We start from the raw sequence: 10371 nt of genomic DNA on the forward strand, positions 1-10371 counted from the left end.
GGGAGCAACAGTGGTCGGCTTTCATGCACTCTGTATTTTTCAGACTGGCCTCTGGGCTTTATCGCTTCCGGCCTCAGTCTATGCAGCCTTCGTTTCCGCATTTCGCGGGTTTAGCGGCTGCGTTTCTGGTTCTCACCGGAAACATAGGTCCTCCTACACGCGTACTCTACGGTGGCGGTGACAGTACGGACCGCAGCCTGGCCTTCGGGCTTTATGGCTTTCTGCATCAGTTTATGCAGTCTTCGTTTCCGCATTCTGCGGTTTCGGCGGCTGCGTTTCCGGCTTCGGCTGGGTACGCTGTCCCTTTTTCTGGCGCTTCACTTTGGAGGCCAGAGAGGGGGCGACAGTGGTCGGCTTTCTTGCACTCTGTGCTTCAGCCTGGGAAGTTTTTTATTTCACCCAGAGGGTGTTATGACTTCCTCTCATCCAGGTTGGCGGACGATCGCTCTACTTACCCTTTTCCTCTTAGTCAAGGGACGAGTCAGGTCGATTTCCGGATACACGGGTTTCCGGTTTTCCGGTTTTTCAGTGTATCTTTTCAGCCTCTGGGGGGTTGACTTCGGTCAGTGTCCTTTACTAGCCCATTCTGAAGTTCAGTCTGTGGTCAGTGAAGAGACACAGTCGGGATTTCCGTTCATGCTAAAGTTTTTTACTTGAAGCTAAGGTGGAGGTTTCATCCCGTTATTTTCCTGAGAGTGCATCGGTTTCGGCGGCTTCCGTTTTTGGTTGACTTCTCCTTCCGGTTCGCACATTCTCCCCCAGTGGTTTTCCACCTCTCATAGGTGCGGGCTAAGCTAGCACATCCTGGGAGTGGCATTCCTTCTGTTCCTGTTCCACTTCTGGCTCCGTTTGGGCCATTTTCGGGGCAGGCACAACCTTGGGGCGGATGGTCGCTTGACTTACCCTTTTTCTCATAAGTCAAGGGAGGAGTCAGGACGATTTCCGGGTACACGGATTTCTGGTTTCCGGTTATTTCGTGCATCTTTTCGCCTCTACTTTTGATGACTTCGGTCAGTGTCCTTTGCTAGACCAGTCTGAAGTTCAGCTGTGGTCAGTGAGGAGACACGGTCGGGATTTCTGTCAACGCTCAAGTTATGCTTGAAGCTGTGGTGGAGATGACATCCCGTTACCTTCCTGGGGGAGCATCGGCTTCCGGTTTGAAGATTCTTCTTCTGTGGCATACCACCTTTAGCAGGTTTTGGCGAATCCTTCCCATGCCTGAAGCGGTATTCCTTCTGTTCCTGTTCTTTTCTTGTTTCTCAAGGCAAGTTACTGAACAGTCTCAGCCTTAGCTAGCTTTTGGCTACACAGTAATGACTTACTTCATGTCTTTGAGTGCCAGCTCCAACTCGCGCTCACACCCGGATTCTGCCATCGCTGCAAGAAGTCGGTGAAGGGAGAAACTCGATGCACCCACTGAAGTAGCGCTGTGGGTTTCCCTGAACCCACCCCGTCGTTAGAGAAATAAACGGTAAAAACCCTCTTTTAAATGTATGGGTTCAGACAAACCCGTATCGTCGGGCGTGTGTAGTCAAAAGCGGCATCCGGCAAAGGTTAAATGGATTTGGAAGAATTGCTCATAATGTACATAGCACTCCGGCCCTGTTCTTGTTTTCGTCACACCCAAAACCGTTATAATTTTGTTTTGGGCGACGCAGCATTAAGAGAGAGAGAGAGAGAGAGAGAGAGAGAGAGAGAGAGAGAGAGAGAGAGAGAGAGAGAGAGAGAGAGAGAGAGAGAGACTCGATCTGGGCTTGCCGTGACTGACTTTTGTAACTGAGACCAAGACTTTGCCAACAAAAGTAAAGAGACTGGACAATGACGCTACGAACATATGACGAATGACATGACGTCAAAACTAAAGACGTGATGAGGACAGATGAATCAAAGTTTCGACAGCCCAGACGAGAAGGGTCCTCGATAGCTCGAATGGAATCTACTTTTGTCCGCTGTTTTTAACGACTCCTTTCAAGTTTGCTTTTTCAAAAATACCCTATGACACGACTCGAGTGGCAAAGAACAAACCCTGTAATTCCCGTCTCAGTCGGTGAAGCCGTTTCGGAGGCTTTTGTCATCGTACCCAGACAGACCACAGGCGGAAGGTATCGTTCACTGGACCACTACTTCCATAGAAAGACTATGGAAGTAGTGGTCCAGTGAACGATACCTTCCGCCTGTGGTCAGACCAGCTTTTTTGTTGGTCCAAGGGGACCATATCGTCTTTTGTTTCATCTTTATCGATCAAGGCCGAAGGCCGCGGTTGATAAATATGAGACAAAAGGCGATAAGCTCCCCGAGGACCAACAACAAAGTGCTGGTCTGACAACAAGATACTAAACATCGTTTTTGTCATCATTTTGGTTGTGCAACAAAATGCACAATAACCCACAGGGAGACGAATTTTTAGAATCCAACTCCGGGCCACAAAGCATCGTCACAGTAGCACGAGATAACACGTCAAACTTGTATGTGACGTCAAACGTAGCTTGTTGACGCTTTTCTTCCAGTCTGAAAATGTACAGAGCTGCGATCATACCTGTGAATTCAGTAAGTGTTGTCAAAGAAACTACAATGGGAAGAAGGATAACTTCCTCATTGGGCATGCTTAGAAATGAGAATGGCTAAATACGAGTTATTCCCCTTTGCTGCATGCTGACCAGGCTTTCTCCTGCTTTGTTATGACTAGTACAGTCGATCTTTCTCATGTTGTGACTTGCTTTATTTTCACATTTTCGGTATTTAAAACAGCAAACACACACACACACACACACACACACACACACACACACACACACACACACACACATTATCATACACTGAAGAAGTTTCCATTCTGATTCGGTTATTTTATTTGGTGCTATATGTTTGCTTCACATTGTTTCTTCTTTTACATTGCTTGAGGTATCCCAATTCGCTAAACACATCCATAATGCATGCATGGCTCATTCGAAAGAGGGCAACTGAACAACTGATGCCCAATAGCAATAAATACTGAACAACTGAACAATAAATAGCAATAAATGATGACAGTGCCAAGTTTTTAAGTACAAAGTGAAATCATGTGACTGGACAAAGGCACAATTACAAAATACAAATAAAAAAATCGTGGCCCATTTTAAATTAAGTTCTCAGCTCATGGGGAAGCATAAGATGACCCTAGAAACCGAAATTAGGAGACCTCCCGCCCCCAGGGCAGACTACAAAAAAAAAGGGGGGGGGGAGGGGCTAATTTGTGAAAAAGTATAAAAGGAATCAAAAACTGTATACATGTATTTAGTTAATACCCCAAAAATTGTATAGTATATACAATGTCAGACCCTAAAGAAAGTTTGTTAGTCATTGCTTAGGCAAAACAAAGCAAAATAGTCTGTTTACGGTATCCCGACCAACCCTATTTTTCCCCGCCAACCCTAGACCTTTTTTTTTGGCATTTGGAGAAAAAGAAAAAGAAAAAAAAAATCAATTTTGTTCCTGTTTTTTTTGCAAAATAATTTAAAAAGATGGTTATAAAAAAAAATTTAAGAAAAGCCGACCTACCGACCCTCTTTTTGTGTGCCTATGTTACGGTAAACAGACTAAAAGGTACATCAAAAACAACACACCAGGGATGCTACTCTCCCCTTAAAAATAGCCATGAGTCATAGGTGTGACGTTTGAATCTTTTAGCTAAATAAAACCATAGGCAATTGATCGGAAATATCAGGAAAAATCTTACAAGTTTATTATTTGTTTGCTTGGACCAATCCTCTTGCCGAAGAGTTTTACAGTAAAAATTGATTTTACGTCAAAAATATCACAGGAATATTGAATGTTGAGGTAAGGCTGGGATAGCCAAGTTCAAGAATAACGGAAGGTGACTGTTGAATCTTTTTGAAAATGTATAAAAATATAGATGGTAGGCAATTCAAAATTAAAATCAAAACTTGACTAAATATAAAAAGGACTCTCGGAGCATGGACTTAATGAGCCGAAGTACATGTTTTGTCTATTGTCTTTTTTTATTTTGAATTCCCTACCATCTATATTTTGAAACAATTTTGGACCCTCTTTGTACGGAGAGAGTTGGCAATTGTTAATCACATTCTCTCATCTCATTGACTCTCCTTCGGCTCCTTGGTAACATGCGTTCCCGTCTCTGCCAGGATTGGACACAGCAGCAGATAACCGGTAAATATGTAACAGGCATAAATGGCAAAATAGCTCGCCTCGCCTGATAATATATGAGACAACTGTTCTATTACAAAGTCTTTCTTGGGAGGCTTGGCTAATTTACTCGCTCGTTTTACACGGGGTTCCATCGTTTTCTTTTCTAATCGGAAAACCTTGCTCCTCAGTTTGTTGACCTTCTGCCGAAGTTCCGCTTCACGAGGGGATGGGGAGGATGACGACTTTGATGCTTTACATCCTATGTCCTCCAGGATCGCCTGAATGTCATCTATTATCTAAAAAAAAAAAAACACACACAAAACACACATAAAATAACATAACCATAACAAGTTACAACCTGGAAGAAATTAAAACACGTGTAATTCAATCACAAAATGAAAATAAATAGCGTAGGAAGGCAGGCCAGAAATGAAGTGTATCAGCAACTATGGATACGATGTGGAACAATGATGGAATTGACCTTGTTTGGTACTGAATGGGTGAGGCCATTAGAACTGTACCCACGGAATACTAAGCTTTATATTGATTGATTGATTGATTGATTAGGACAACAGTACCAGGTAAACTCCTCACACCATGCCTCTTTCTTTCTTTCTTTATTTGGTGTTTAACGTCGTTTTCAACCATGAAGCTTATATCGCGACGGGGAAAGGGGGGGGGAGGGAGATGGGAATAGAGCCACTTAATTGTTTCTTGTTACACCATGCCTCTAACAGGATATGTTTCCCATCTTTACGTGTGGGAACTACAGGTACAATTTCATCCATTCATGCATCCGCCCTATACAGCTTCTTCTTCTTCTGCGTTCGTGGGCTGAAACTCCCACGTGCACTCATTTATTTGCACAAGTGGAATTTTATGTGTATGACCGTTTTTACCCCGCCATTTAGGCAGCCATACGCCGCTTTCGGAGGAAGCATGCGGGGTATTTTTGTGTTTCTAAAACCCACCGAACTCTGACATGGATTACAGGATCATTTTCGTGCGTACTTGGTCTTGTGCTTGCGTGTACACATGAAGGGGGATGAGTCACTAGCAGGTCTGCACATCAGTTGACCTGGGAGATCGGAAACATCTCCACACTTAACCCACCAGGCGGCCGCGACCGGGATTCGAACCTTCGACCTTCCGAGTTAATAGACCGACGTCTTACCACCCCGCCACAGCGCCCGTCACCCTATACAGCAATTATCAACTATGTAATGGATGGGTTTAAACTTTTTTTGATGTCAGGGTGTTCTTCATGGTTAAAAATCTCTTACCTGGTTGAACAATTTGTGCATCAGGCGACAGGTCGGTGCTGGCTTCATTTGTAGCTACCCTTTGCGATGGTGGCTTCCTCCCACTAGCAACCTGCAAATTGCACAGCTCTTTAACTGACAAACTCACAACCAACACCCAGTCACAATGAAACAATTCTCCCAATTTCATGGCATTGGTCATAGGCCACACAAAAAAGTGTATGTTTCTGGTAAGGCAAAACAAAAAATAATCTGTTTACAATATCCGGACCGACCCTATTTTTTTCCCACCGGCCCTAGACTTTTTGGGGGCATTAAAAAATAAAATAAAAATATTCAGATGGCTAAAATACAAAACTAAAAAGCCGACCTACCGACGCTATTTTGGGGGGGCCTATGTTACCTTAAACAGACTTTTTTGTGACCTAACATGACTAAAGGTGGAGATTTTTTTTCTAAACTATTTTTTTTAAACCATCTTTTTAACTATTTTGTTGAAAAACAGGAAAACAATTGATTTTCGAATACCCCTTTTATTTTTGAAAATGCAACAAAAAAAAGTCTAGGGTCGTCGGGAAAACATAGGTAGGGTCAGGTGACCAGAAACATACAACTTTTTTGTTGTTGACGCCGACCCTATACCTTTTTTGCCATTTGGGGCTGTTTTTTTGCAAAATAAGTTCATCATATCATCATAATCAAGACGTCGATCCAAAATAAGTAACTTTTTTTTGTTGGCCTTATCATTTTTTTGCGCTAAATGCAAACAGGCATTATTTGATGGGAACAATGCTGTTGTTTTCAATTCTTACATCAGCCTCAAACTTGTCATTACTCAACCTGCATTTAATAGTGTGTTCTTTGGTTTGCAAAAACCTAAAACCAATAAATAAATAACCTTCGGTGGTGGATTGGGCACTGCAAACAATGTCGGGACAGCATTCCACACAAGTGATCCTCTCTGCAGGATTGTTTTACTGGTTGGCCAAAGTGATCAGTACAAAGCTTGAGACCTTGAACATCAGCTGGCTGCAGCTTTTCAAAGTCCTCTCGCCTTGTGAATTGCATCCATATTCTGCACCTAGTTTGACAATAAAAACAACAATGTTATTGTTAAACTAAGCAAAAAGGAAAGACAAAAAAAGCTAAATCAGATCTTCAGTCTAAATCTAACGCTCTGCCTGAACGCAAAACGGATGAGTGATGTACCTTTGTACTGTAGTTTTCCCGTAAGCAAGGTTTGATAAAGGATTCGACAAATATGCCCACGGGTTTGTCATCAAGTGTAAACTGTTGTTTTGTACTGACTGCTGACTCACACTCACATTCGTAAGTACTCGCTGACGCTGTAGTCAACTGAGTGAGTTGACTCGAGCCATTGCATTCTCATTCTGAAGAAGGTAAACCTGATGAAATAATCACTGCACAACCCACCTTTTTTCTTCTGTAGGGAACTTGTGGAAAGTTTTCCCGAAGCAGCTCTGTTTGTAACGGGCGTTCTTGCAACAAAAAGCCGAGCACAATTTACCACCACCTCGCACACGATCGGTACCTACGCGATCCGCCATTTTGTTTTCGCCGCCAGCATGTGACTAGGGACGATAACCCACAAACACTTTTTCGCATTTTCTTCGCAAGTTCCACGTCTTCCTTATGTACAGTGTTTGGTGTTGTGCATATTTCTTTTCTTTTAAGTGTTTATGATTTTTCGTTGTGGATTTTGTGATTACAGAGATAAGTTGCAAATTGACCATGAGTCGCCGCGGTAATTATCAACATTGATTGGGTCTTTGAGAGTGAATGCTTACAATCGTTGTCCTCGGAAACACAAATCCAAAGCCACGATGGTTCCACCCATCAAACAATCAGCCTGATTGGCTTTTAGTTTGACAATCCACGTTTCACATGAAAGCTCAAACCCATTCACCACCTCGAGTTATTGCATGGGGAACATACGATTTATTTACCAGGTGTTTGTGAATGAAAACTCGTGAAAATTATGACAAGTCTTCATGCTGTCTTACACTGTACCGAATATCATCGCGATTGATTGATTGATTGATGAAAATGTTGCATTCGGACAAAACAAAGAGACGAATTAACAGCAACAATATTGAAAATTTGAAGCCTTACGAATCCTTGCGAAATGTCTTACGAATGTTTGCGAATTCTGTACGAATAATACAAATGGCTTATGAATTTCTAAATATATTGGGACCATTTCTTGCTAATCCATAAGAATGTTGCGAAAGCCTTAAGCCTGTTCTTAACCAGACGAACCTTTGATTCGCCGAACTAAGGTTCGTGAACCATGATTTGTGTCTTAACTGGGTGAACTTGTTCGGCGAACTCAAGGCCTAGTTACGAGGGGAGCTCACTCCGAGTCGACTATAAAAGCAAGTAAGTTATTCCCCTTCCAAAAATGGCTGCCTCCATGACGAAATCACCGATTGAGTGGTAACTTTGTGCTGGTGGTCGATTTGGGTCTCTCCTTCCCACTTGATCATGGTGCACGAAGCCTGGTAATCTTGAACTTTAGTGTGTTAAATTCATAGGTCAGAATCGAGTGGCATACTTTACTTATTGTTGATACAAGTACCTGTAATCAAGCCAAAGAACATTTATCGTGAAATTAATTGACGGATTAAGCTCCAAACCTAAGCATAATTAATTAATTTGGTTGTTTGATCGGCGAAAATGGCGTACGTTGTCAACCAAGAGATTTCAATTACATGACAAAGTTGCCTCCCCTGTCCGCTGACACGGATAACTTGATTCCTTCTTTGACGCATGTAATTTGTAAACGAAATGCATTCGTACAGTTCATCGGAGTTCATTCCGTGACTACATTGGGGTGTTCACGTTAAAGATCCCACGATTGACAAAAGGGTCTTTCCTGGCAAAATTGTATAGGCATAGATAAAAATGTCCACCAAATACCCGTTTGACTTGGAATAAAGGCCGTGAAAGGTGAATGCTCGCCTAATAGGCTACTGAGCTTTACTGGCCGATGTGAATGCGTTATATATTGTGTGTAAAAAATGTCTGTTTGTCTGTCTGTCTGTAAAAAATTCCATTTCAAACGGCAGAAATTAATATGTAAGCGCCTAGGGCTATATCTAGATTAGGCGCAGAAAAATGATCACAATAATAATAATAATAATAATAATAATAATAAAAGACTTGTTATGATTACAAGAGCAGGTTCTCCAAATTTGGAGGCTTCAATACCTCCTAATTATGAGCTATGAATTTAACACATTCTTCTTCTTCTTCGTTCATGGGCTTAAGACTCCCACGTTCACTCGTGTTTTAAGAACGAGTGGACTTTTACGTGTATGACCGTTTTTACCCCGCCATTCAGGCAGCATACGCCGATTTAGGGGGAGGCATGCTGAGTATTTTTGTGTTTCTATAACCCACCGAACTCTGACATGGATTACAGGATCTTTTCCGTGCGCACTTGGTCTTGTGCTTGCGTGTACACACGAAGGGGGTTAAGTTACTAGCAGGTCTGCACATCAGTTGACCTGGGAGATCGGAAAAATTTCCACTCTTAACCCACCAGGCGGCAGCGACCGGGAAATTTAACACATATAAAGTTCAAGATTACCCGAAGCCTTCTATGCCATTTACCTTCCTGTGTTGAAGGTTATAAATTGATTCGAGAAAATAACGTGATTGGTATGCACTGATCATTGTGTCTACCGTGGAGCCATCGGGGTTCTATGGGAAATGTGTGTGCATGTCTGTCTGTCCACGTGTGTGTTTGAGATCTTTTCGGGTTCAGAATATGAGTTTGGGGGTTGAGTGAAGAGGGAGACCTAAAAAAAAAAAAACCTACTCGGGATTTTGGTTCTTTTTTATCACAATTCAGTCTGTTTTAATTTTTAAGTTATATCAGAAATTTTCTATTTGCACTGATACACTGGAATCCCTTGTGGGTGTATTGCTTTTAGGGTATACGAGTAGTACTACTGAACCAAAATCATCCTGTTTCTTTACGTTTTGAGCAATTGGTCTTTGTTTTTGTTGAAAATCTTATATGGATTTTTTTGCATTCGCAATGATCGACAAAAATTCGCGAGCACTCGAAACCATTCGTAAGACATTCGCAAAGATTCGCGAGGCTTCAAATTGTCAATATGTCTCCTGTCCATTTTTCTCTTCTTTGTCGAATACAATATTTTCATAATCGCAAGTATATTCGGCACAGGCATAAGGATCTTGATAAACAGCCCAGTCTTTCTTCAGAACAGTAAGTTCATGTGTCCGCAGCTGTTGTTGTAATTACACGGAAAGCCCAGTAACAACGATTTTCTCAGATCACTGATGGATGTACAAGTTCAATTTTCGGTCAGCAGGCTTTGATATCAACCAGTCCGTGTAGGTTTATCCCCTTTCACATCACGGGGTGGTCGTGATTTTTTCAATCAGCCGCGTAGGCCGCAAGGAAATGAGAGTCTTTCAGATATAAACTCTTCGGGAAACAAAGATGTCAGGGAAAGCTGACTTGCACAGATGATAGAAACTCAAATGGATTTGTGTAAGGGGAAGGAGGAGGAGGGGTTGGGGGTTTGAGTAGTATGCGGGAGATTGTCTGACGGTTTAATTCATATCACCGTCAACATTAAAGGCACAGTAAGCCTCCCGTAAACCATCACCGATACTGTCAGGCTTTTACACACAGTACAAACACCCTTCAATTTGAACGCTCACCGAACGGGAACATCCTAGGTGCCCTACGTAAAGAGCTAGCAATTTTCAAAGAATTCATTTTGCGGATTGTCTGTCAGACAATCGGACGGTGCTTTTTTGCGCTTCTGACCTAACTTTTGAAATCTAAATAATAAATTGACAGCTTGTTACACAAACATTCAAGAAATCTTTTTTCATCAAGACAAGATCAGAACAATACGAAGTTTTGAAAGTTTAAAAAAAGATAGCCCGGAAGCAGGGTCAC

General features: G+C 42.2%; 1 long non-coding RNA gene across 1 annotated transcript; it reads right to left on the bottom strand.

Annotated features, from left to right (window-relative positions):
- Window positions 1–3990: 3990 nt before the first annotated feature.
- On the bottom strand, window positions 3991–7082 carry LOC138979916 (uncharacterized). Its single transcript, XR_011460173.1, has 3 exons — window positions 6307–7082; window positions 5430–5520; window positions 3991–4435 (listed from the first exon to the last, which is right to left on the bottom strand). It is a non-coding gene; the product is annotated as an uncharacterized lncRNA (long non-coding RNA).
- Between the last annotated feature and the right edge of the window lie 3289 nt (window positions 7083–10371).

This window comes from Littorina saxatilis, linkage group LG11 (genome assembly GCF_037325665.1).
Source record: "Littorina saxatilis isolate snail1 linkage group LG11, US_GU_Lsax_2.0, whole genome shotgun sequence".
NCBI lineage: Eukaryota > Metazoa > Mollusca > Gastropoda > Littorinimorpha > Littorinidae > Littorina > Littorina saxatilis.